Genomic DNA, 27,831 nt, shown 5'->3' with positions numbered 1-27,831 from the left:
GATCCCCACATATTTCACCTGTCCATGGGCTTTCCTACAGAAATCTTAAGCCATCATTCCTCTTCCAGTTCAGAAGCCATTCAAAGACACTGCAGGCGAAGCACAGCTCAGCAAGCCTCAGGGAGCCCAGGGACTCATGAAATATAGATAGGGAGTAAGGCAGGCTCGCTAGCACTGGATAAATACAAACACTATAATTGGCTCCATCTGCACTTCAAGTAAGAAATGTTTTGCATAAGGATGCAGGGCTGACTTGCCTCGATTCAGTGATTGCTCATTCTGTTATCAGCACAACCCTGACAAATTTGCTTATTTAGCAGAGACCCATCAGCACAGCATGAGACAGCTAAAATACCTATCCGTGCAGTACCTGGGCACCATATAAATGTCTTCTTGAGAACAGTCATGTGCCTCCTGTACACTGGGCTAATGGTGTCATTCACAAGCAGTCCTGTTAAATTCCTGTCTGTGTTGCATTGTACCTGGAGTTAATGGTAATAATCATTGGTAATATAGCTTTTCACTTATATATCACTGTTCATCAAGGGATCTCAAAGCACTCTATAAAGGTGGTGACATTTTATTAGCCCCATTTTATAGGGGGAAACCAAGGCAGGCACAGATTAGTGCAGGGATCGGCAACCTTTGGCACGCGGCCCATCAGGGAAAGCCCCTGGCGGGCCGGGACGGTTTGTTTACCTGCCGCGTCTGCAGGTTTGGCCAATCGCAGCTCCCACTGGCCGCGGTTCGCCATCCCAGGCCAATGGGGGCTGCGGGAAGCGGCACGGGCTGAGGGATGTGCTGGCCGTCGCTTCCCGTAGCCTCAATTGGCTGGGACGGCAAACCGCGGGAGCTGCGATCGGCCAAACCTGCAGACGTGGCAGGTAAACAAACCAGCCCGGCCCGCCAGGGGCTTTCCCTGACGGGCCATGTGCCAAAGGTTGCTGATCTCTGGGTGGAATGGTTTGCTCAGGGTCACAGAATAAGTCAGCGGGCAATACAGGAAGAGAATGTTCCCTGTAAACTGCGGGCTTGGGTAGCTACCCAGGAGAGATTCAAATGCTGCCCAACTGATTAGCAGAGTGCGCACAGCCAGCAGCATGTGTTCAGGTGCCCCTCCCCAGGGCCGACGAGAGGGTGGGAAGCTGGTACAAATTACCGGGGCCTGGCGGTCTGGAAGGGGGCCTGGGGCCCAGCTTCCCTGGCTTCCCCCCCCCTCGTCGGCCCAGTTTAGCCAGTCCGCCCTTGCTGGAGGGCCCGGAAAAATTTTTTCACTGGGGCCCGAACCTGCTCTCAGCGGCCCTGGCCCTCCCCGCACGTGGCTCCATCCCGGGACCCTCCTGCTGGCTGTGCAGAGCGGGGGGAGGGCAGGCAGGAGAGGAGGCTGCTGATGTCAGGGTGTCTCCCTCCCCCCACCCCGTGCCCCATCTCCACAGAGCAGGGCAAAGGGGACACAGCCTGGCTCAGGACTTCCACAGCTGCTGCCCTGAAGAGTGAGTGAGTGAGTGCCTTTCTTTAAGACAATGTTTCCCAAACTTGGGATGCCGCTTGTGTAGGGGAAGCCCCTGACAGGCCGGGCCGGTTTGTTTACCTGCCCCGTCCGCAGGTCCGGCCGATCGCGGCTCCCACTGGCCGCGGTTCCCTGCTCCAGGCCAATGGGAGCTGCTGGAAGCGGCGCGGGCCAGGGGAGCACTGCCTTATGGTAACTTTTTAAAAATATATATTATGTCTAGGTTTTTTGTTTCTATCACTGGTGCACATCCCCACATACCTTGGTGCACATAACAAAATTTATTCCACACAGGGATGGAAAAAATTAGAGGAAACACATGACTCCCATTAACTAATGGAAGCATACAGGTAAGGATAGAGGTTGTGAAATGTTAGTGGATTAGAAGTGAAATCACAGTCAATTATGATGTTAGCATCTTAGAAGCAGGATTGTTTGTCACAAATCCCACATTTTGCAGGACTGTCTCAAGTTTCAGAAGTCAGTCCTGCAAGGTGGGCTTGTGGGACAGAGAAACTCCACGGATTATCATGGCGACCTTGCACCGTGATGTGACATCACAATATTAAGGTGCTGTGAGGGGGAGGAGTTTGTTCTGCAGGGCAAATCTGAGAGATGGCAATGCTCTCGGTGATCCAGGAGCAGCCAGCCCTTGCCCTCCCATATGCATTCTTGGGACAGGATCAGGGCCAGTCAGGTGCTTGCATACCCGTTGATTAGAATGAAACACAAGACAACATATAGCACAAGTCCATAGGGCCCCACTGGGGTCACTTTCTTCTCTGTATATTTCATGCCCCTAGGGTGCAGAAAGGGTTAAATATTGCATCCACCCTAGCCTTCTTTTTACCCCACCTTCTTTCCTTTAAACACTGGAGGATAGGAGACCTTCCGAAAGAGCAACTGTGCTTCAATTGAATGCCGCAGTGATGTTTAATGCAGCAGATCAGCTGTTTGATGTACACTCAAAAGCCCAAAGCCAAATCACAGGGAGACAAATGCTGAGCGAGGATCTGAGCCCCCACAAGAATCACTGCTAGTACTCAGCCCCTCTTAGGAAGCTTACTGCAGGCAGAAGAAACTCGGTCACGTATGTTGCTAATTATTAGAGCTATTGCTTATTAATCTACCATGTGATCACCAGGCTGACACAATGACATAATGGGGATCTAATCCACTCCACCCTTGACAGTTGGAAATATTGCGTCAGAAGATACCTGCGTCTCTCCCAAGCATGAGTTCTTAAGAAGGATGCAGGCAGCTAGGTGTCCTCAAAAGGGATGCTTATTTTAGGCCCTGCCTCGTGCTACGAGGAAAGCTTTTATTGTTCATTTGCCCTGAACAAATCTCACTGCTCGTGTGTGGAATTGGTTAATGCATGTGGAATCCCACCACAGAAGGCATTTTAATTTGGTGACCTGGAGAGCTTCAGCCCTAGTCCCACCTGTAATTATTGCTAATGTCAGTGACTCAGGAGGGGAACAGCTTCCTTCAAAAAGTTTCTAATCCTGCAGACCTTTGAATAGATTATTTTTATTTTGGCTGGACAAGCCTCCACTTCAGACAGCAAAATCCTTGTTTTACACTTACTCATGGGGCGTGCAAACCTGGATGATGAGGGGTTAAATTTGTTCACAGTGAAGGGTTAAAATCCATGTGCATTTTATATAACAACCTGGTATATGGATTGGGCCAGCTCTTTCTCAGACCCAAAGTCCAGAGTTTGGTCTGGAGACCAGAAGCCGTGCAAATAGTGATTAGCTAAGAGAAAAGCAGAACAAACAAGATGACATTGCCTTTGCTAAGATCTGCTTGGTCAGTAGAAATGCCAGATGTTGAAGCAATAACTGAATAATTATGTTTCATCCAATGTTTCAAATTGAACAAAGGATCCCTGTTCCTATTGTGTTTCTCCTGAAGGGAAAACAGTCTTCCCACAGATCCAACCTTGAGTTTATGAAAATTGGCACATGTCAGTATAATGATATGGCATCCTTCCACCTCCCTTCCCAGGGACCAATGCCCTGCCTTAAAGCATAAAGGAAACAATCTGTATTACCATATTCTTTCACTGTTTCTTTGCTTTAACCCCTAGGAATGTACCTGTTGGACAATCAAAGGAGTTGCTCCATTCCTATGGACCCCAAATCAGAATTCAACATATATATTTTATACTAATAACATTTTATCAAAGTATTAATTAAATGTTAACTCGTTAACTTGAGACCATGGGCGGAGACATTATGTAACCTTTTTAACCATTGGCTACCGTGCTATCTTGTCTTGCTGCAAAACCTATCCCGGGGTGTGGAACTGCCTACCCCGTCACTTTCCCCCGCCCATGGTAAATCTATATATTCCATTGAAATCAATTGATTGACAGTGTCTCTGAGCCTAATAAGCCAGGTGACACTCCGCCAGCGCTGTGTGTAATAAACCCCTATGCTTTGACCTCTACACGGGGTGGATTTATGTCCTTCAACAGTGTGGCATAGCAATTGTTAGGGGCCTGACCCAGAGCCCATCGCAGTCTGTGGGAAACTTGCATTGACTTTAACAGCCGGTGGAACAGGCCCTAGGAAAGCAAAGGTATTGGATTCAGGTGTCTTCTCTCTCCAACAGGGCTGAGTGAAATTCAAATGGAATCCTCATCATATTCATGAGCAAGCAGCAGCATTTCGGGAAGGGCATTATAAAGAACAGATTCTTGCTATGCGATCTGGAGTGTTTTCCTCTAACCCTGGAGCAGGAAGGGAGCTGGGGAAGCTACTAAGCAGAAGTTCTCTACTGAAGCAGAGAGAGAGTGTGGCATTATCCTTAGTGATATTCTTTTTCTTATTCTAATCATGTTCTTTGACTAATGTCAAAAGAAAGCAACTTTTTCCGGGAGTCTCTGCCACTGTCACATGACCACAGGGGTACTACTATTGGATTTTTGTAAAGTAGTTGATGAATTGTCTCACCAAAGCTTACTCAGCTTCAGTAGGAACACTACGTTGTGACTGAAAACTGACTAAGTGGGTATAAACAAACAGTAATGGAATAAAGCCATGTTCTGAGTGGGGTGGGCTGCCAACGGGGGTAACTCAGAGCCCACTGTTTGATCTCTTCTCCTTTAACACCTTGTGAATTATCTGGAAGAAGGCGCACAGGACAATGATGAAATTCATAGATGGTATTAAATGGGGAGGAGTTGCACATGCTAGTAAGGACAAAGAAATAACACTAAGGGACCTAGCGAGATAAGGAAGCTGGGCAGAAAACTGTTGCATTAGGTTCACTTTTTCCCTGACTTAATCTTTGCTTTCAGATTGACAATTGTAAATCTCTTGACATTGAACCACGTTGGCCCAGCCACGGAAGTTGCCTGCTGCCTTTGGAGTCTGGCTCATTTTGTTCCTTATTTACTTTTCTTCACTTTTCTATCTTGGGGTGGGAGGGATAGCTCAGTGGTTTGCGCATTGGCCTGCTAAACCCAGGGTTGTGCGTTCAATCCTTGAGGGGGCCACTTAGGGATCTGGGGCAAAATCAGTACTTGGTCCTGCTAGTGAAGGCAGGGGGCTGGACTCAATGACCTTTCAACGTCCCTTCCAGTTCTAGGAGATAGGATATATCCATTTATTTATTTTATCTTCTGCAAAACTGGTGATCTTGCTGTCAGCACCTGGGTCCAAATCATTTGCACTTTCTATAAGCCCCACCCCCAAGGAAAACATCTGGCTACCTGGAACGTTTAGAAAATGAACAGTGAAACATGTATGAATCTCATTATCATGGAGACATAGCAGTGGCTTTACTATCAAGGTAGGCTAGAAGCAGTCTTTTAGCTGAATGGAAAGTAACGTGAAAAAACAAACTCAGCACTCTCTTGTGCTTGGTCTTCTAGAGTTATAGGACATGGTGGAATCAGAATGACTAGATAGGACAGGTTCACGAGACAGCAAACAGTGCCAGATGGACACAAAGCAAAGCTATGCATGGAAACCCAATGTTGTGAAAGTCATGCAGACAAGTAGCGAAAACCTTCCTGGTATTTCCTATTCAAATATCTCATGCTTGGACTGATCTATTAGCTGATTTTTGCTAATGAAATTCACCCACAACCTCTCTAGCTCTGAGCTGCATCTGTGGCCAAATTAGTAACACCTTTTTGCCAACATCCTCGATTCCACCACTAATTAACACAGTAACAACCACAGGAGTTAATTACGGAAACTGCTCCTTTATCCCCTATAGCCCTTCTGGATAGAAGAGAGAAATCCTCCAGCTGGCAGTTACAGGCTCTGCACTAGGCAATGTGATGGCAAGGGTGGGAAAGTACTCATTCTGCTCCAGTTCAAAGGTATCAAATGCATTTATTACTCCAATCTGAAAAGTCACCCTGTTGCCAATAAATGGCAGACTGAACTGTCATTCTCCTTCCTGCTTAGCACAGAGTCCCAGTTCTCCACACACAGTCATGCGCTGACCTATCGCTTCAAAAGCTTCTCATGCATTCACAGCACCGTAATTTTGTCAACCTGATAGCAATCCTCTGACAACGCATTCCCCCTTGTCCACCTACCTGCTTTGAAGCCAAGAATTAAATTAAACCACAGATATTATATATATGGAGAGAGAGAGACGGTCAGAACTAAGGCCACATGCAAAGCTAAGTGTGAATTCATATAAAAACAAGTGGCCACATATATTACAGACACTGTGGTACTTAAGGTCCTAGAACTCAGATCTCCACTATTTGCATTAAAGAACTCCTTTAAGTGGGGTCATCTGTTGGAGGGAGACAGGATCACTGCATTACGCACTCCTGGCCTGACTTCCATATGAGTGGAGCATCCAGTAGTTCCCACCGATTTCACTATTTACTGCCTGGCGATCAGCACTTTGGAAAATCAGGCCATCCAGCTGTTAAGCTAGTCCCAAGTATGTGAAGTCCACAGGAGGTCTAGTCCCATGTTGTAACAAGCTATGGCTATTCACCTACAGGCACCACGCTTCACAGCAGAGATGGAACCTGGGAACTTCAGCACCCAAATCATAAGACCTACTTGAGCTAAAAGAGGTTCCTTTTATCTGTAAGCAGCAGACTTTTATAGTCTCTGGGTCCAGACACTAGACAGAGATGTGACTGCACATGCTGTGTTGGTGTGTTATATGAGCATCTACAAAGACTGGCAAGCACCTCCATTTATTGACTCTGTGACCAGCCCAACAGAGATCAGCCCTCAGACTCATCTGCCAAGGGCCATGCAACCAATGGCATCATGGCCAAAATTTTCAGAAGGGCTCAGCAGCATCCATGATCAGGGCCAGTGAGCATGCTGCCTGCATGACGGGGCTGAACTCTTTTGAGAATCTGGGCTCTGAGCACTCGGATTACTGGCTCTGAGCTCTTTTGAAAACCATAATCCACCCTGACACTGAGGGGATGGTGGGGCTTTGAATCCGATTGTGGGAGAGCCCTGGTGGAGTGAAGGTGAGGAGATAACACAAAGCCCAAATCCCTTGCCCAGGCCTTCACTGACTGTTGCAGCACAATAAGCATTTGATCTGAACACCTCTCTTTGTTCAGGCAGCAGCTGTGGGTCTTTCATGATCTGTGTGGTCAAATTAGAAAGTCGATAAACTGTGTTTCTTGTCAGACTCTGCTAATGTTCCTGGGCCGCCCTGCAAATAGAACTCATCCTGACCTCCATTAGCACTGAAATGACCTCTCAGGAGGCTTTCCTTTACCTCAGTTTCAGATATGGCTTAAAATTCTATTGCTGTTTTTATTGGGAAAAAAACCTTCCCTGTCCAGTCTCACCAGGTAAGAGATTCTGCTGCTGCAGTTCCTCTGGGGAAAGCACATAACTAGAATTGGTCAGAAAATGGGATTTTTCATCCCCCTTGTCATTTCAGAAGTAGTTTCCATTTTGAATCAGAATGGCGAAAGTCAAACTACCAAAAAAATTCACACAATGAAAAATTCCAAAAAGTTTTGAATCCAAAATGTGGCCAGGGAAAAATGTCAATGTTTTCGATCAAAATGAAACCGTCCAACATTTCCAAATGAGGGGGGAATTCGTTCTCTACATGTATCAGAGGGGTAGCCATGTTAGTCTGAATCTGTAAAAAGCAACAGAGGGTCCTGTGGCATCTTTAAGACTAACAGAAGTATTGGGAGCATAAGCTTCAGATGCATCTGAAGAAGTGAGGTTCTTACCCACGAAAGCTTATGCTCCCAATACTTCTGTTAGTCTTAAAGGTGCCACAGGACCCTCTGTTCTCTACATGATTACCCCCACAAAAATGGCAAAATCTGTCAAAGCATGTATTTCACACATCAGGGGGAGGTTTTGGGGTTGTCAAAGGATTAAATAAAATATAATAGAAAAAAAAATCTGTTTCAATAATTTGATTTTTAAATATGACAGGAAGTATTTTGTATTGGAAATAAACTTTCTGCTGCAGCACTGGAAAGCCAAAGACTTTTTTGATAATTAGTGCAAGAGAACAGGAAATGGAAACTGACTAGAAACAGAAAGTGAAACTGGCCAGGTACACTAAAATGACGAAAGTATAAAGCAGAAATGGCGAAAAGCGATTGATATTCTGAATGCTCTTCCGGTTTTAACAATAAAAGGGATAGTGTGGTCTGGATTTGTAATTTGATTTTAAGTAGATCATGGGCCAGAACCTCAACTGGTGTAAATTGGTTTGATTTAGACCAGCTGAAAAAGTTTCATCATTTCTATCATGGCATTGTCCCTTTAATCATGGATAACTAGCAATTATCATCTTACACATACTTAGAGGCTGGTACAGTGTTAATTGATTAATATAATCTCTGAAATCAAGCCCAGAGTTCTTTCAGGGGGTTGTAACTGGTTCTCTAGAATAAAGAAAACGTGTAGTGAGTAGAGAATTCCCCACAGGAGATGCCGTCTTTCATTCTAAACAAGCAAGATAAAAATGATACCTTCTTCCGCTGTATTGTAAACATCTAACATCAGAAAGGCTTCTAAGCACCAACCTGGGCATTATGTGCTTTATAGTAAATACTGTAAAAGTACTGTACCTTAGAAATCTAGCCTGGCCCCCATCTAGATGACTTTTGCAAGTGTGTAAACATAACATAGCTCATTTATTTATTTTATTTATGGGTAGGCATTTCTATAGCACTCATCACCATCCTATTTTACCATCAACCTCAAGGGATAATAGCTTGGTTTAACAGACTTGACTGAAATTACATGGACGAATGATAGATTACTTTCAATGCCATTTATATTCTAAAACAATACACATATGAAGCAATCCGGGGAAATTATTGCTGCCCAAGCTAATTGTCCATTGGAAGAAATACATAAACACTATCCCTTAAAGAATTTCTTCCTTCCAGAGGAACCAGTCTCCCAGCTCTATTCCTCTCTGTGAGCTGTTGGCATCCAATGGCTTTCCCTATATCCACTCAGGTTTGGATACACTACATGAATTTTGGGTTATTTATCCAATCCCCAGACATTATTTGTGTTGTTTCCCATCTCTAGTGGCCAGGCTATCTTTCCATTCACTGTTGTTTGTTTGGTAACATCCAGTTGTTACCAGATGTCTGGATGCCAATCTATCCAGAGTAATTACAGAATACAGCAGCATTAAAATCAAGTCTGTAACTACTCCCAGGATAAACATACACTGCCCGTGCTACAAGGTGCACACACTCACACCATACTCTTCCAGCTGCCCAGGAAAAGGAACCTTCTACCTTGAGGGTGCACACGCGCACAGATACACCCACACACTCTGTCTCTCAAATAGACAAACACGCTTGCATGCAACCAATCCTCTCCTTTAGATTTTGGAGGGAATCTGATTTGTGCCTGGAACTCATCTAGCTGTCCTATTTACACTGAATCATGTTCAGAGGGATTTTTCAACAGGCCCCCTCTGAACACCCTGCAGCGGATTTAGGCCCCCACTTTTGTCACGCAAACTACACAGGGAATTTTCCACGCAAAATGTGGGCCATGCTAGTGCTCTGAAAAAATGTGCTGTCAATACTGAGTGCCCAAACTGACTGGCTGCTCCCTGGCTTAGCTGGGCCCAGCTCTTGGGACCGCACTGCTATAGGACACTATGTTCCCTGGGCAATAATGTCCTTTTTGTTTCTAAAAGTCATGGCATCCCCCTATCCAGCGTGACACACATGACACTTCAGGGACCTCCCATGGGTCAACCTATGGCAGAAAAGACTCCGAAAGAGATGGAGGCCAGGGGGGAATTGGTCACTAGCTTTTAAAAGTGCTATTGAAGCAGCTTTTCCTATTCTGTGCTAAAAGTGAACTGGGAAGCAGAGAAGGGACAATTCTACACACCGCGGGCAGCACATCAAAAGCATGAGCTGGTGCAAATAGCTATTTGGGGCCCCATCTAGGGTTCCATGTGGAAGCCGGACACCCAAGGGATTTTCAGCACTGGAGTTTGCTGCCCCAAGTTGGCTGAATGCTCGTTGTTTGCTGAGGTTTTCAAAAGCAACCCATGCAAACATGGTGAGTTCTCAGAAATGCTCATTAGGAGGATATTAGCCTACGTAAATTAGTACCTTGCATATGGGCGCCCAGTGGTGAGCAGCATAAAAGCAGGCTATTTTTCAGATCCCACAGGATAAGGGCCAACCCCAAAAGATTTGGGGTAGTGGGAGAGATGGCAAAGAAAATGAGGGGATAAGAGGAAGTCCAGCTACAGAGACCCAGAAATGGGCACCACAGTTACAGAAATGACCTCTTGGGGTGAGCTGTTGGGCAAATACTCCCAAAGCCTCACTTCAACACAGAGCAGGTGTCGAGGGCTCAGGTTAAAAATTGGGTCAATACTTTGGTGGAGGGGCAGTGTCAAGGTAAAAGTCATGAAATGACCCTTGGTATTTTTTGCCACCACAGCCATGAACACCTTGGTACCATGTGCAGCCATCATATCCATAAAATAGGTATGTTTTCTATCTCCAGAGGCTGAACTATGTCCCCCTAGTGCACTCAGAGGGAAAGCTGTGCCTTCTCCAATGCCCAATATACATGGCAAAGGATTCCTGCCTCTCTCGTGGTCCGTAGGGCAGCCCCTGGGGAGCCCTGAGGATCATAGGGTTTAGGGGATCCTCTAGGCACACACAGGTGTGTGGCTGATCACAGAAGCATCCCCACCCCACCCTTTGAAAAGTCACTGAGTGAAGTGGTGACCCTGATGGGGATGGAGAAAGACCAGGGCTCGTCTGGGTCAGCCTCTCTATTTCCCCCTGAAGCTCAACCCAGATGGTTTCAGGAATGCATTTCCCCCTCTCTAGGTCCTGCGCCTCAGTGAGGTCAAGGGAGATTTTCTGAGGCTCAGAGACTTTGTTAGGTGGTTAAAGGCCCTTCCTCCCCCAAGTCCTGGCCTACATTGTCTGCCACCTTCTTTCCTTGCGTTGTCTGATGACGTACAGCCCCAGCCTGGTGCCATACTGCAGCCTTTCCACGGTGCTGTCCCTGTGTTCCCAAGTGACCTTCTCCCCAAAACCCCAACAGGTGTGCCTCAGTCCTTTCCACCTCCTTCTCACTTCCTCTAGCCCCACCCTATTCCTGACTCTCCTCCTCTCCCATTCTAACCCGCTAAACCCACAGCAAATCCTCTCTCTCTCTCTGCCTCTGTCTCCATCCCTCACCCTGTGCCTCTCTCTTGGAGGTATATACTGGAGCTGTGAGGACACAGACAGCAGATCAGCCAATGAGGGGCTGCTGCTTGAACCTGGGCCTTCTGGCTTAGCCTCAGTCATGACTAACCTCTGGGCAGCCTTTGAGTGCCACTGGGTCCCTCTGAAATACTGTTTGCCCCCTCAGTCCACCCGTCTGCCTCGCCACCCTACAACACTCATCATCCCCCTAGGCCGTCGGTCAGCTCAGGTGTGACCAAACAAAAATCTTCCCGGCTCCCAAGTCCCATTCAATCCAGAGAGAGGAGAGGCCCCTTCTGCCAGGGCCGATTTGTCCTCAGACAGCCTCATTTTCATCTGGACTTGGGCTTCTGCACAAAAGCAACCAAAGCCTTTCAATATTTAATCAGCAGCACAGCGGTAAACAGAGTGCACCAGCTGCCTGGTGCTGTGCAGGTGGGGGAGGAGAGACAGAGAGCCGCCTTTTCCTTATACCTCCCTCCTGAATCCTTTCCCTATACAACGAACACGCCTTTCATTTGCGCACTCACCCTGGCGGAAAGCAGAACAGCAGCCCGTCTGCTGCCTCAGCCAGGCAGGTTTCAAACAGCATCTCTTTGAAACATCCTCATTTCTGATTCCCGGACGGTTCCAGCCGCACGGCCGCCCTCAGGTGTGAATCTAACTTGCTGCCCTTCAGACGGCGGGGAAATTGCTGTGCTCAGCACGCTGTGCTGACAGATCACGTTGTACAAAGGCCCAGCGCTCGATCCCAAACCCTCCCCAAAACGCAAGGCACCTCCAGAGCTAAAAGCATGAGCTGCTACAGCCTGAACTGAAGAGGCAGGAACGGGGGTTATAACCGACTCACATTCTCGGTGGAGCGTCGCAGAGGGGAACTCACCAGTGGCTTCTGCTCTCAGCCCTAGCCCTCCAAAGAAGCTTGTTTTGCCATAAAATAATATATAAGATATCACTTAACACAGCTGCTTTAGCTAAAGTGCCCATAGGACCGACTTTCAGTTGAGACAAAAAACCAAAGTCCTAATGACTTCTGGTTAGTAATGTTCCCCTGGCCTTTTCTGCAAATTCCAGCCTGGGTCATTATATCCTGCTTCCCTACATCCCCTCTGCAGTTTCAACTGGCTGTGGGGGTCTCCTTCACTTCCTGCCTTAATCTCTTAGTGTGACTATGTGCTGTTAAAACTGCTGCTGCCTTCCACACCAGAGATGTCTGCAGTTATAGCTGCATCTATAATGTTTGGGATCCGTAGGGGTGAAAGCCTCCGGCTCCATGGCCTTATTAAATAACTAGTAATAATTGGCGCTAACTAAGAAACATTCTTACATGCAATCACAGGGCACCCAGATGGCACAGTGGCCTACGTGCACATACTGATAATTCATAATAAATAATAAATGCAAGATCTCATTACTTGCATTAGAAACACTCTGCTCCAATTTGCCATTCTCCCGCCTGGAGAAGGCAAAAGGCAACAACCTGTGCTCCGGAGTGAGATGTGACTTTGAAGTACCCTCCTTAGCCTCTCCGCTGTCATCAAAAGGAGCACCAAGGGGGAGGGTTCGGCAGGTAGACACCTGCCCAGTAGAAATAGACACAACACTCATTTTCACACTGTGCCTTCAGACAGCAATGCTGGGCTGCAGCCAGGTCAGTAACTCAGAGGCAAAGGGCCCTGCAACCCCCTTTGAGTCCCTGGAAACTTTGACTAATTGGCAGGGGCAGCTTTATATCAGGCAGAGAAGTCCCTGGAATGCCTCAATCTGTTCCTGTGTATCAATAATTTAACATTCCATCTAAAAAGGATCTTAATTAAAAGACGTCAGATTCCTGCGTTGAACCAGCCCAATTAAAAATACATATAGAACTGTCGCATTTGGGCTGCAAATGTACCTGGTTCTGGTACAGTTAGAGACAAATACTTCGTCCCCAGTGAGGCCTGGTCTTCACCGGTGTCCACCTAAGTTTCAGCAGGACGCGGCACAGGACCAGATTTCCAAGTGCGCAGCGCCCGCACATGATGTGCGGAGGTTTTTGGAAAATCTGTCTCCAGTTGTGAAAAAAACCCGGACTCCCAAGTCCAAGGCACAAAGCCGACCTAAAGCCAGCAATGAGGGCAGAGAGACTCCGCTACAATTAAAGGTGCATCACCCAGAGGACAGCCTCTCTTTTCAGTTACATTGCTACATACTTCGCAGGCCAGACGCTGGTCTCAGTTACCCTCGTGTACATCCAGAGGAATTCTGCTTACTTCACTGGATTTACGCTCACGTGACTGCGCTCAGAATCAATCTACCTGTCTGTCTACCTAGGCATTTAAATTGTGCTACTGTGCACATCACCCTAGTAACTCAGCAACTAACAGACAATGGTGCCCTAGAAAAATAACACCATTCCTTTTTTAAAACCCATATTCCTTTGCCGGAATTCAGTCCGAATGCTGTACATTAAAGAACTCCGCAAAGATCCCAGGGCCACTGGCCTCCCTGTTCCGTTCAGTGATTTTGTGAAGGTGCTGCTGGGGTGGGCAAGTGGGTGAAGTGTACGCTGGGAAAGGTTACATGTGATTTCAGGAGGCCAGAGGCTTTTAAGTCTTCATCATTAAAGCAGTGAAAACTGGGAAATCTGCCGCAGTCTGACCACCTGTCAGAAAGGGCAGGAGAAATCCCCCTCCTCTGAGGCATGCTGTCTCTGGTTAGATGCGTGACGGGTGTTTGCATGTGAGAGGGTAACAGAGAGCATGTGTGGCCGTGGGGCTGGAGGACAGGAAGGGTGATCCATCAGCTCCCATTTGGCTGTAAAAGCCCAAACCTCCAAGCAGGAACTATGTTCAGTTGTTCACTGAGTTTGGCTGCAGCAGATGGGCTCAATTCCCACTGGCAGTAGGAATATACTGCCAAACAAAAACTACATTCAGCCCACACAAAGAGTCAGAAAGAAAATCCGTTGTCAAGGGGCTGGTTCCTGTGTCTCTTCCATACTCTCCACATTCAACATCAGCTGAAGAGGTTTTGCTCAAACTCCCACATCTTGCAAAAAATCAGTGATCACCTTCAGGCAGAGCCCAGGGCTGGAAAATGGCATGTTGCCATGGAAATTATTTGGTGTCCTTAGCTATGAAGGGTTCTGCTAGGTCCAAACATCCTATCCACCTTTCCCCCTAGCTCAGTGTTTTCCAAACTGGGGTCGCCGATTGTGTAGGGAAAGCCCCTGGCGGGCTGGGCCGGTTTGTTTACCTGCTGCGTCTGCAGGTCCGGCCGATCGCGGCTCCCAGTGGCCGCGGTTCGCTGCTCCAGGCCAATGGGAGCTGCAGGAAGGGGCGTGGGCCGAGGGACGTACTGGCCGCCGCTTCCAGCAGCCCCCATTGGCCTGGAGCAGCGAACCGCAGCCAGTGGGAGCCTCAATCGGCCGAACTTGCAGACGCGGCAGGTAAACAAATCAGCCCGGCCCGGCCCACCAGGGGCTTTCTCTTCACAAGCAGCCCCCTCTCAGGCGAGCCTTATGTTTCGTTGGCTATGGGTGGGTGAGGCGATGAGCGGCACTGGCTGGGTCTGCAGCACAGCAGGAGCCAAAGTCTAAAATCTCCAGCACCCAATCAAAAACCAATGAATTCCTGCTCCTTCCCAACCCACCTCTGACAAGAGCCACTGTGGGCCAGAACAGAACATCCGTCTCAGGAGCTGAACTGAATTATGGATTTGCAGTGTTGTTGTAGTTGTGTTGGTCCCAGGATATGGGACAGACAAGGTGGGCAAGGTAATATATCTATCTATACTGAGAACTCTTCTTCAGATCAGAATCATGGATTAGCTGCTGCCCAGTCCTACAACACCTTCTATGGGGAAAATATCCAGACCCAGGCAAGACACTAGCCCACTCTGCTGCAGTCCTCACACTAAACATTGTTTCTTCCTCATCAGCAGGGGTTAGTGACTATGAAATAAGAGCAGTGAGAGTAGGCAGCCCTCATGTGGCCTTCCAAGTTCCACTTGACCACGTGATGGGTCAGCCTGAGCAATTTCTTATGCTGATGATGTTGTTCTAGGGTCCACACCTCCTACATTCATTTACTTTCCTACCTAAAATCTCCCCTGTGGTTTCAATTATATATAGCATTCTCTACTTCCCCTGCTAGGGCCTGTTGTTGTAGTGTTTCTGGCGTTGAATGGCTGCCGTGTTCTACCCCAGAGGTAGCTGTCTTTAGCGTGACCAGACAGCAAGTGTGAAAAATCGGGATGGGGGTGGGGGATAATAGGAGCCTATATAAGAAAAAGACCCAAAAATCGGGACTGTCCCTATAAAATCGGGATATCTGGTCACCCTAGCTGTCTTTGAGTGGTGGCTGAATGATTTTGCAGCCAGAGACAGAGAGAGCAGAGTGAGGCCCTGGCCAGGTAAAGGCTCATTGGGATCCTTACAAACGAACTCTGCTCAGTGTCAGAGTTTGCAATAACAGTATAACGGCTTGAGACTGAGGTTTTGATTGACGCTTGAGCCCCGCCCCACCACCCCCACCCCAAATTGAGCCCAGAGTACGTGCCTCTTCCAGCAATTTTCAACAAGGAAAAATCAAGCTCAGCAACAAAAATCTCTTGATCACTTTCCCTGGGGAAGGCCAGGACTGGCCGTAAAGGAAAATGGCCATCAAGGCGATTCACAGGCTGATATCGGAGATGGTAAAAGCCAGTCCAGGTTATGAAGCTGCACATTTTGGATGGGCCTAGAATGCTTCCCCTCAAAAGAGGAGGTTTCCAAAGATTCTCACTAAGCCTCAGTCCTGTCCTTAGGTGCAGTGAAATCAACAACCGCTGCACTTGCCCCTCTCCTGGCTGTTGGGCGGGCTTGTCATCTTGCTCTCCCTCCTCACTTTATTTCCTCTCTACCCCACCCTCAATGCTGCTATGTCTCTCATCTTCCTACCCGGAATACAGTGTTCATGAGGGCGACCACAGAGGCAGCCGACTGTAACCTCCCTCCCCCCTCCACGAGAATGGGGGGAAGAAATAAAAATGATCGTGTGCATCTCCGCATGCATGGGCTGTGTATAAAGAGTGAGAGGGTTTAAAAGGAGCCAGGGACACAGACGGGAACGGTTGGGGTAGTGAGAATTCTGGTGCCGATGCAAAGTAAAGAGCATCACACAATGAGACTTGAACTCCAGCAACGTCACAGCAAAGGGGTAGTTGATACGGTTGCAGACCAGCAGCCTGCTCGACCTTTAATGAGGCAGCTATCAAAACTATTAAAATACTTAGCACCTCTGCCACCCCCATCCATACAAAAAACACCTGATTTAATTTTCTCCTGTAGAGATGAGACTAGCACGAGGATGTGTGCATGTACAGCTACAGGGAACACATATCTGAATGCCAGTTTTCACCGTGCTGCACAACAGCACTACTAGGAACTTGGATTTATTAGTGGGTGTTGCAATAAACACACTAAGAGCCTATGGTGTCGGTACCTATGAAACCTCAACGCCTTCATTTTCTGTGTACTGTACCTTTAAACATCAAAGAATTCAGTCTATGTGCCGAGGCTTCAGCCATTTTGTTCCCCTAATTGCTGCAGCATGTTTCACAGGTGACGGGCACTTGCTGCTCTCTCCTGGCGACTACTTTTGTTCTTTTTTGTAGTTAATCCTCAATCTAAAAAGTGAAGTCAGTTTAAAGTGAGCGCAAATGGTTGCCCTTTGGGTATGGAAAAACATAGCAAGGCCCAATTCTGCTCTCAGTTGCACTGATTTCAGTGAGATTGAAAGGATACCTCATTGTTTCATTCTCATCCTGTCTCCTTATTTCCTTGTACTACTACCCCTCTCCCCCAACTGTCTGCCTGTCCATATCCATCTGTTACTCACCTTATATTTACATTATAAAGTCTTTGGGATAGGGACTGTCATTTTGTTCTGTGCTTGTACAGTGCCTGGCACAATGGGGTCCTGGTCCAGGACTGGGCTCCTAGGTGCTACCATAATACAAATAAATAATAATAACAGCAATAATGTCAATGAGAGTAGAATCAGGGCTATCCAATACACAAAACGGCCTTGAGCCTGTATTCCCTAGGGAGGCAAAACCCACATTGAAGTCAACTCTAATGACTGCAGGATCAGACCCAGTGGGGGCTTTCTGGTACCTTGAGTTTAAAAGTGACTTTCATGCTAAGACAAGATCGACAAAAAGAAACATTTATACAAAAAACCCAATGAGAGATCTTTCTGTGGCCAGCACTTCCTGACTCGTCTGCTCTGGTATATTTCTCTCCCCCTTTTCACTAGTGGCTCATCCCCTTTCCACCCACCCCTCCCCATTTTATCCCATCCCCAAGTGAAGCTGCAGCATTGCCCTCCACAGTCATTGAACATGATAATAGAATCGTGACTTTGCTGGAGGAACAAACAGGCTGAGCAGATGGGCTGTGAGGGAGGAAGCCCTAGTTTAAAACACAAATAGCTTGTGATAATTTAGCAGATGTGGTAAAAAAAAAAAAAGAGAGAGCGAGAGAGACGGGCATGAGGTGATTGGATTTATATATATGTTGAATAAATGTGGAAGTTTTCCCCTCTATGAAAGTTTCTCTTTACAGTTTCTCAGTTACATCCTCTTGATGGGCTAAATTTCATAAGTAAACAAACCCCACACAATAGATAATTAAAAAGGAGGTGGATGTATACATTCCTTCCATTTTTATAATCTAACTAGGCACGGGAATTAATGGATAGAAATTTCTAATTTTTAACTTGACAGTGTCTTTCCAAACACACATAGCAATGAAAGATTTATGCTCCTTTCGAAACCAAGCCTTGTGGTTTTATTAAAGGCAACAAAGGCTGTTCTCTCTGGGGCATACACAAAGCACTTAGAAACTTTGCTCTGCAGGCTCTCCGTTTGTTCAGTGGCATCATAGAGGCACACAAATACCCCAATCTAGAGTTACTGTGCTAGCCCCTCATTGTACAGCATCTGGATGGCAAGAGGCATGCAGACCCTTCCACTTTTAGTGCTTGTTCTTCAGCTGTTGTTCCAGTGCTATTTTTACTGGTGGCTTTGATACAAAGACTGTTACTTTGAAATACATCTGAAGCAACCACCCACGGGCTCAGCAAAAGTCAGCTGCCTACAGGGCCGGCTCTACCTTTTTTGCCGCCCCAAGCGGCGAAGCAAAAAAAAAAAAAAAAGAAAGAAAGAAAAAGCTGCCGCCGAACTGCTGCCGAAGAAGGGGGGGAGGGGAAAAGTCGGAGTGCTGCCCCAAGAATGGACGGAGTGCCGCCCCTTCAGATTTGCTGCCACAGGCACCTGCTTCCTTAGCTGGTGCCTAGAGCCGGCCCTGGCTGCCTAGCAGAGCTGGGTCTTTAACTAAAAGTTTAATGTAACTGTGCTGGAAACCATAGGGAGGCTCTAAAGTTAGCACTTAAAACAGGGGTCCTCCTTAGTGCAAGTTTCATGGTATGTAGAAACAATCAGAAGAATGTCTGTGATGGAGGGAGGTTATTGTGCACATCGTGGTTTAATTTTTGTGAGCAAACCAGTTTGGTTGTTTTCTCTAGGCCAGTGATTCCCAAACTTGTTCCGCCACTTGTTTAGGGAAAGTCCCTGGCAGGCCGGGCCGGTTTGTTTACGTGCCGCGTCCGCAGGTTCGGCCAATCGTGGCTCCCAGTGGCCGCAGTTCGCTGCTCCAGGCCAATGGGAGCTGCTGGAAGCAGCGCGGGCCAAGGGACATTCTGGCCGCCGCTGGAGCAGCGAACTGCGGCCACTGGGAGCCGCAATTGGCCTGAACCTGAACAAACCGGCCCGGCCCACCAGGGGCTTTCCCTGCACAAGCGGCGGAACAAGTTTGGGAACCACTGCTCTAGGCAGAGCTCTGTTAACCCTAATCTCAGAAACACAGAAGGAACCCATCTTGGAATCACCAAACCGAAAACTTTTACAAGCCACTCTCACAAAAGAGTCTCGGGAACTCCTGGACCAAGGCACCAGTTTTAGGAAGGGACCCAGAGATGCTAAGAGGGTCAGTGTTTTCCATCTATTAGCAGAATAATTGAAGATGCATCATCATACTTTTCATTTCCCTCCTACCACTAGAGGTATATTATGGACAGACCTTTGCTGACCCAACACAGCCAGACTGCTATTAAGGTTACTATTCACTGTTCCTCTTTAAGCAAATGAGGCCAAATTCACCCCTGGCATAACTGCGCTGGCTTCACGGTAATCTGGCCCAGGCTGTCTATCAGCTCAAGAGCCCCATAAATTAAACCAGCTCAATGCCTTCAAATTCAACATAAGCAGATGTCTGGGACACAGAATATCTCACAGTTCGGCTCATAGTTTGTCTAGACTCTCATTTTTGTCTGCAACTACCTCACTGCTTCTCTCCCTATTTTAAATGCATGCAGTACTGGGGAGACCAGTTCCGGGGACTAATGCAGCCTTTGCTGACCAGGAGAAAGTTTAGCACATAGGAAAGCTGAAGGGCTTTATTTCTCAGCTGAGAGACCCATATTCATGAATGACTTTCCACAGTCAGTGCTATGAAAGGCATCGGATAGAAACAGAAGCATTCCACAAGCTACACCCACAGAACTGCGTGACAGAGAGTGCCTTTTAGGTCTGGCTGTGGGATCTATCTAATAACCAGACCTAATTGGAAAAGGCACATAGAAATACCCATAGAGGGAAAACATAACGTCAGCTACTGCCCTTGTACCTGGCTAGGTACTTCAACTGCCTTCGTCACCGTATGATCTGACTAGCCTGGAGCCATGCACTAGTGGTAAATAAATTGCTCTAATAAACATTTGCTCCTGGAAAGGCTTCCGTCTAAATTATATTGACTCTGCTATTTGTCCGTCTCTTTCACAACTTCCTCCCCTCTCCGCCGTGTCTCTCTTTAAGCCTCGTCGCTATCTCACTGTAACCAAATGCCCAGAAAGGGGACCAAATGGAAAAGAATCTCTTACCAGAACTAGGAAAGGTTTCATCCCAGAATCACCAGCCATTTGCCAATCATTTCCCCCACTGCTCTCACCCACAGCAGCCCCTGGACGAGCTGCCTTTGCCACTAGGCTGTCACAAGCTGGGGATTAGGAGTAAATGCTCTGCGAGCCAAGCCGATCATCCCACTGCAAACGGAACAGAGGCACCAGCAGTGGACGAGTCCATCAGCCACCACAAAAAACACACACACCAGAAACAAAGCAGGTGGAGGATAGGGAGGCTGCAGACAGAGTGGGAGAGCAGGTGCGGGAGGGAGGGCGCCAGGCGATGCTGAAATGACAGATGTGTTGACTTTAATTTAAACAGGAAATTGCTAATGCTCAACACAGAGAGAAAAAGACAATGGCTGATATTAAAAGCAGTGGCTGTTTGCACTCGGTGGCCTTTTCTTCTCTCTGCTCCAGCGGCGCTTTTTGGTTTAATTCTAGCTCTAGCACAAAAAAGCAATAACTGGCAGCACTGACTCTACCTGTCAATCAAAGCAAAGCAAGTACTGATGTTGCCAGCCGGGTCTCAGACGAGAGTTAAACAGGTATTTCCCTTCCAACAGCTACTTACGAGGCCAATCCTGGATTCCTTGCTCTACTCAAACTCCCACAGAAGTTATTTATATGACATCATCCCGATGACTTCGGTAAGAGTTGGACCAAAATACTGAGAGCCAAGATAGGGCGCAAAATTTGCCTTAATTTTGGGAAGAGAAAATACACTAGGACCAGAAATGCCAGATTTAGGTTTCTGAGGAAGTACAACAAAGAGCCGAGAGTATGTTAAACACAATTTAAAGGCATGAACAATGGTGTCCCTTGATAGAATTCACTTCCCCCTGAAAAGATCAGTGTCATTCCCCACAGTTTAACGCGGATGCAGCTGAAGCCCTCTCAGGCCCTGGATTTCTAAGGATGGTTTGAGGGATAGCAGCTGCACCCAGAGCCTGTCACTCCAGGATCCGACAAGAGTTAGCTTTTATTGTCATCGGAATTCACTCCTGGCTGAAACGACGTAGGAGCAACGTCGGAGGCCAGTGATGAACGTGCAGAGGGAAACGAGGGGAATAAAAAACATCTAGCCATTTCTGAGTGAAAGGAGAGGCGGAATAAATACATAAATAAAGGGTAGTGGGGGTGGGGGTGTAAAGTGAACCCTAAGAACTGGGGGGCAGAGGCAGAACCTCAGCTCATATAAATCCCAGGGGAACTAACAATAGCCTCTGACTCTTCCAAAGAGTGGCCCTGTTGCTGCTTCAGAAATGGAGCTCCAGTTTCAAGTGAATTTAGTGCTGGCAAAAGGAGCTGGCCTGATAGCCCTGGAGAACCGAGTCATGTATCCCTAGGACACATACAACACGTGCAATGGCAGTGCACCCATGCCTGTCACCCCACCAAAACGCTGACCCGGAGAGCCCATCCTTAGAGGGGAGGGGAGTTTATTCTCTATGGCACAGTCAGTCTTTGTGGTGAGAAAGTCAACAAGGGACACTTTTTTGTTAGGCTGACATTTGTTCACTAGGCACTAGACTGAGACCCACCAGCTCATTGCACAGGAAGTCATCACACAACTTGTGGTGAGAAGGATTTTCTTTCCCTAATGCCATCCAGTCCTCCTGACACCACATCCCAGCCCTTCTGACCCCATCTTTTCCCTGGCTGTGTCGCCTTCCTGCCCCCATGCTGCCAGACCCATCATTTACTATTGATAGTGATTCATTCCCACTCAAGACAGATGGGACGGACCTGCAGCCCCAGGGCTTAGTTTCTATAGCCAGCCAAAGCAGGTCAGATGCTGGCAGAGCAAGGCAGGCCAGGAACAGTTTCCAGACGGAGAGCGATGCTCCTGATAAGCAACCCAGGGAGCTTCCCTTCCCCTTGCCAGAAGAAACGGCATGTGACAGGGAAGCAGGGAAGCGCGTTGGGAAAGGGCTGCTTTGTGCCTGTCATCCCTCCCTTTATCTGCTGCTGCACTCAGCTCCACAATCCTTTAGAAAGCGCCACGTTCTTTCTTAATGGTCACCCCTTCACGTTCCGTGGAGCATCGCACGTCACTCCTGTGTCACTGCGCATCTGGGCCGGGAGCAAGCTCTTGGAGGGATGCACAAGCCTGCCAGCAGCAGCCTTCCCTCCGCCGTCCTCCTCCCATCTGTTGCCCCTGATGTGTCCGTAAAGCCAGTCTATTCCATGGTGGCCTCCTGGAGCGGGGGAGGCCTGGTGAGGAGTTTAAAGCGGTCTAATCCCCAGGCTGGATAATTCACGGAAAGAGGATTACCCGCTCTGAACAGAGCCCTCTCCTAAATATAGACTGGCCCTTCCTTTTCATCTCGTCTCATCTCGCACAGCGACATTTCCCCCACTCCACTCCCCCAGCTAGTCCCAGAGGGCTGATTCTGTTCTCGCTTGCCCCAGAGTAAATCCGGAGAACCCCGTTGTCGCCAGGCCGGTCACGCTGGAATCAAACCAGTGTCAGCGAGAACAGAACCAGGTCCCTAGTCAGAATGTCAAAGCCAGCCCGACGGATGCAGTGAAATCCCCAGATGCGCGCATTCCTACTGAGAAAGCAACTGACTAAGCCCCGTGCTGGTTGTTCGTTGGGGCCTCAGGATGCGTGTTTGGAGTCCATAGTTATGGTCTACTCGAGAAGATGAAAGCTAGCTCTTGGGGCACGCTGGCAATGTGAAATTACAGCATAGCGTGCTGGGCACATTATGGAGAGGGGGGACCACACTTGCCCCCTTCGTGCCAGTGTGGCGGGACAAAGGAGCTAAGCCAACTCTACACCCCCCCCCCCAATTGCTTCATCATAAGAAGGGTCTTGGGGATGTGGCCACGGAGGAGGGTATGCCAACGTGCTGCTGAGCTCCAGCAATCTCCAGCTGCCACAATGCCCCATTGGGGGCTGTTGGAGCCAATGTAGGCTAGAGCAGCCCTGAGGCTGTTCTAAATTGCACCAACAGATAAAGTAGACCCCCTTCTGACTCCAAGACCAGGAGAGCACAAAAATGATGTAAAGCCACCTCTGCCTCCCTGCTGTCCACCCAGCTCAGGGCCTGCACTGAGTAGACCTCGGGGTCAGGACCTGGGATTGGAAGATCAGTTAAGGAGCTGCTTTTCCCTGCAGTCCCAGACCAAAAAGGGGAGGAGCTGTCAGATAGTTGCCTCCCCTTCTGGTCCCTTACATATTTATGGGAATAAGAAGAATACCATTCACAGTTGCACGACTTAGGATAGAACCATCTCAGAGAGATCAACCTCCGGGCTGCAGCCAGCCACTAACTGCCTGAGGTAGGAAGGAACTCTCCCAATATCCATTAGGGAGCTTTACAGCCTTCTTCGAAGCATCCAGTGCCAACCACTGTCAAAGACAGGATTCTGGACTAACTGGACCATGGGTCTGATCCGAGATGGCAATTCCTACGCCCTACAGCTCTGCTCCCATAGCAGGTGACCAGGCATTGAGCTGTCTCTTGCTGCTGGCTGAAGTACACGTGTTTTGGAGGAGGAGAAGAATCAATCTGTGGGTTGCTTTCCCCTTTGGTCCCCGCAGCAGAAAGGGGGATAAGATTAGGGGCTGCTGAAGATATTCCTGTAGGGCTCTTCAGCTTAGTTTTCCACCAAGTTTCTTCTCCTTACAGTGTGGGGCTTAAGCCAAGCCTGGCCCTGCAGACTGTGTGTTTCAGTGACTCAGTGCATGCCCCTCCATCCCCCTGCCCAGACACCCCAGGCTCCCTGTTCTCATGGTACCTTCAGTTCACTGCTAAGGCTCCTTTTTTCTTGCAGGACTTTAAGCTGCCGTAACATTAAACTGCTCATTAGCATGGGAGTAATTCCATAATCTTTTCAGACGAGACCTTTTTCAAAGGCTCAGCTCCTGATCCGGAAAATTAATTTGGGGAATTGACAATATGGGACGGGGGATCCTCCAGGCAGAGTCCTGGGCTTCCCCTGTCAGGACTGTTCGCAGTCCCGGGGTTTTGTACTGCAGCCAGAAAACGATTCAGTGCCAGCACTGAGCAGCGGAGGGAGAGTCTGTGTCTCTCAGCACTTAGTATGGAGAATGAGGGTAGCTTAAATAGTGGCACTAGATATTGTACATCAAATAAGAGACAGCCCCTTCAGCCCGGGCTTTCTGCCTTTAACTCCAGATGCCCATTGCTCAGAGGTGCCATTTTACCCCATGATTGGCTGTATGGAGCGGGCAGGATTACCACCGGTCACATGGGAGATGGGGGGGTTAAAACTTCTTTACCTCTCCCTCGCTTCTGCCTGCCAACCTCCACCCTTCCTCCCAGCTCTGGCTCTATGTTCCAGTCTTGTGTCAGAATGTACAGAGGTAAACACGTACCTCCATACCTGTGTACATCCCTTCTCCAGCTTCCTGGCTCTTCCTGGCAGTCTCCCACTCAAGTATACAGACACGCTCACAACCCCGGGATAATAAAGGCCCTGACACAGATGCTCACTCCTACCATAGCGTATTGCACACTCCTTTTTGTCCAAGTTGTTTACGGCACCCCATGAAGTGTGCGCTCACATTTTATGCAGACTAACTGCCAGTTGCGCACACAAACTCTGTGTACATTTGCACACACGGGATGGGTGCATGGCTGCTTTTGGGGCCGCACCCTGCTGTGCACTTACAAGTAGGAGTGCAAAATCAGAGCCTGCCAGAATTGATGAACACGTGCCCCATCTCTCCAGATCACTTCCCTGAATAAAGATCTGTCTGATGTTGGCCTCTGCATTGCAGCACGTCACAGACCCCAGATGGGTGCAAATAACACATCACCTTCATGACAGGTGCAAATAGCACGTCCCATGCCAACCGAGGGAGCTGAATGGCAAACCAGATAAGCTCCTCACTGCCTGGTGGCTTTCTGTTTGTACAGCAGTGACGCGCCGGTAACATTCCCAGGCTACCCACAATAAGTGTTTCAGCCCTTTCAGAAAAACAAGAGGCAACTTATATGGTCAGAATTCTGGAGAAATGCAAGCCAGTCTCCGGCATCTGCTCCCAGCCTGCTGGCTGAAAGACCCCCTCAAACTCTCTGTAGAAAAGAAGCATGACACAGATTCATCAGTGCTGGGTGGATAAATCCCAAACAAGTGCAATCTTTCCTTGTGGCAATGGACCATTCTCCAGCCAGCCTGGGGAAATGCAACTGGGGGACCAGACGCTTGGTACAAAACCTTGTGAGGTGCTGAGCAATTCCTGCAAGTTGCTGGACCCTCTGCACCCCTGTTAACTTCAGTGGGAGCTGAGGATGCTCAGCATAACACAGGATCCAGGCAAGAGACGCTGGTAAATCTGATGCATAAACCCCCCCCATCACAGGGCAACCTATATTTCCAAATACTACTGCACAAGGAAGGCATCGTCCGCCCTCCCATGCAGGGAAGGCTGTAAGAAACTTTCATTCTTGTGGGTCCAGGTGACCCACAGAGTGACACGTCCCAATGGCCCTTTGTTCAGCAGAGCCCAAAGCCCATCAGTGTTCCCCCCACCACCAGGAGCCCAGGAAATTCAGAGCCTGGGGAGGGAGGTGATGTGGGTTACTTCATTGAACAGATGGGAATTAAAGAACCAACAAGTTGTCAAGAGCAAGAAAAGGTGAGGAGCCAGTAGAAGCATAGGGTCCTCCTGCAGATGGCCCAGGACTGTAGAAGATCCTCAGATCTGCAGGGCTTGGGGGCAAACACTTTCCTTCTTCCAGTGAAGGGTGGAGGGCGACCCTGCTCCTCACAATGTAAGACTCTGGAGGAAACTCTAGAGGTCTCCTCTCCTCAAAGCCCCCGCCCATGTACCCTGTGGGAGGGGGTGACCTGGCTGTGATTACAAGTGACCGACAGGATAAACTGGCAGCCTGATGTGCAATCCTTGCAGAAGTAGTAGGGTTAATTGCCAGCTGAGGAGCAGGCATGTGGCTGGGTCTTTTTACCAGGAGGTGAACACTGCAGCACTATTGTATATTTAAATCTGACCAGCCAAGCAATGGGATTAACTCTTTCTCTCTCTCCTCTTGCAGATGACAAGAAATAGGAGCCTGGATAGTTATGGCTTGCAGCAATTTTAAAGTCCTGCCAGGAACATCACTCACTCCCTACCCGCCTTTCATTTCTGCCTAGGCTTTCCATGGGAAGAAAGCCCTCTGAGCCCACGTATTCAGGTGTTGTGTGTAAAGCACCGGATCAAAACCCACCCGGGGTTCCCCTCTGCACACAGGAGAAAGCGCTACAGTCCGGGTCCCCTCCTCCCCGCTCTGCTAAAATCACTCTGTTGGTTTGGTCAGAGCCATGGGCACACATGTCAAGGAGCCTTTTGATGGATCCAGTTCATGCCTATGGTTTTTATGGGATCTCAGTATAATGGATTGTATTATTGCAGTCTACATATGTAATGAAAATCTCTGCTGAACAGCACCTGTCCCCAGACATACATGCATGCACACACAGACACACACACACACACACACGCACGTGTGCAAACACACACAGAGGTTTATTTAACCAGATCAGGTGTGGCAGAGAAACCAAGATATATTACAGCCACAGTTCAAACTGAAAATCCTTACCTTGCCCTCGGTGGCTGCCTTTATTCTCTGCTGAGTGAAGTGACCAGCTCCTGATTTTCGTTTGAGCTACGTTTATGATACCCCGAGATAGACAGGATTATTTAAAAAGGACAGTTAACATGTGTGTTTGCTGTGTTGTGCCTGGGGCGGGGGAAGGTGGGGACCCTACACACCCACACACGACTCATCCAGATGCAAACAAACACATCTGTACACCCCCCCACCCAAGCATCTGCAACATACCCCATTTATACACACCTCACCCATGCACACCCCCACAGCCCACTGCTACACCCTTTCCCCAGACACACACCATCGGCATGTATTTTAATTGTCCTCCTAAAATAACCCTGTCTCGCTTCAGCCTGGGCACCTTCAACGTAGCTAAAACTACAAACCGCAGCTCATTACCACTCTCAGACGAGGATAAACAGAGCCAGGGAGGGAAACGGTGTTAGTCTGAATTGCTGTTTTGGTCTTGACTGCTCTGACACTGCTCATCTAGTTCAAAGAACAAAGTCCCCTACAATTCCGGTTACTTCGTCCCAGCCAGGCTGCTGAGCCCGTGCCTTTCAGCCTCCTTATTTTCAGTGACATTTGGCTTTTGTTTTATTTTATTTGGTTTCCCTATTTCTTCACAGCACTCAGATGTTAGCTGGGCACTCAGCTAACTAATGTTGGGGATTGAGATCCCATCAGCCATTCGCTTTCCCTGTAAAATGTCTGTTGTCTGTTTCTGCAATAGTAGGAGAAATGACTCGCTCTTACCTGTAATGTGAAGTTATTTGCTTCTGCTGCTGCTCTGGGCTCAGTTCAGCTCCGGAGTTCCAAGAAAGAGGGCTGCACTGCACTGGAATCTCCTGTAACAATGATGCAGTCCAGCCAGCCAGTGCATGTTAATGATGCACCAGAGGGGATCCCAGCGGAGGGAGAACAGGGCTGTGTCATACCTGCATCACTGCCCCCACAGCAAGAAAGAGAGAGGGAGGGAGGGAGGGAGTGTGCAAAGGCAGAGAAAGAGAGATTTCAAGGCAGGCAGCGAGAGAAAGGAAAAGCTTGTGTAATTTAATCAGG

At 48.3% G+C, this 27,831-nt stretch overlaps 1 protein-coding gene across 1 annotated transcript in view; it reads right to left on the bottom strand.

Annotated features, from left to right (window-relative positions):
- Positions 1-27,600, bottom strand: part of SV2B (synaptic vesicle glycoprotein 2B) — a 110,964-nt gene extending 83,364 nt beyond the window's left edge. The window contains exon 1 of the mRNA XM_026648347.2: positions 27,526-27,600. The gene's annotated coding sequence lies outside the window, so the exon portion shown is untranslated. The remainder of the gene's footprint in view (positions 1-27,525) is intronic.
- Between the last annotated feature and the right edge of the window lie 231 nt (positions 27,601-27,831).

The sequence above is a fragment of the Terrapene carolina genome, unplaced genomic scaffold, assembly GCF_002925995.2.
Source record: "Terrapene carolina triunguis isolate 2854851 unplaced genomic scaffold, T_m_triunguis-2.0 Scaffold67, whole genome shotgun sequence".
NCBI lineage: Eukaryota > Metazoa > Chordata > Testudines > Emydidae > Terrapene > Terrapene triunguis.
The sequence above is the reverse complement of the archived record's forward strand: the minus strand, read 5'-3'. Positions and strand labels throughout refer to the sequence as shown.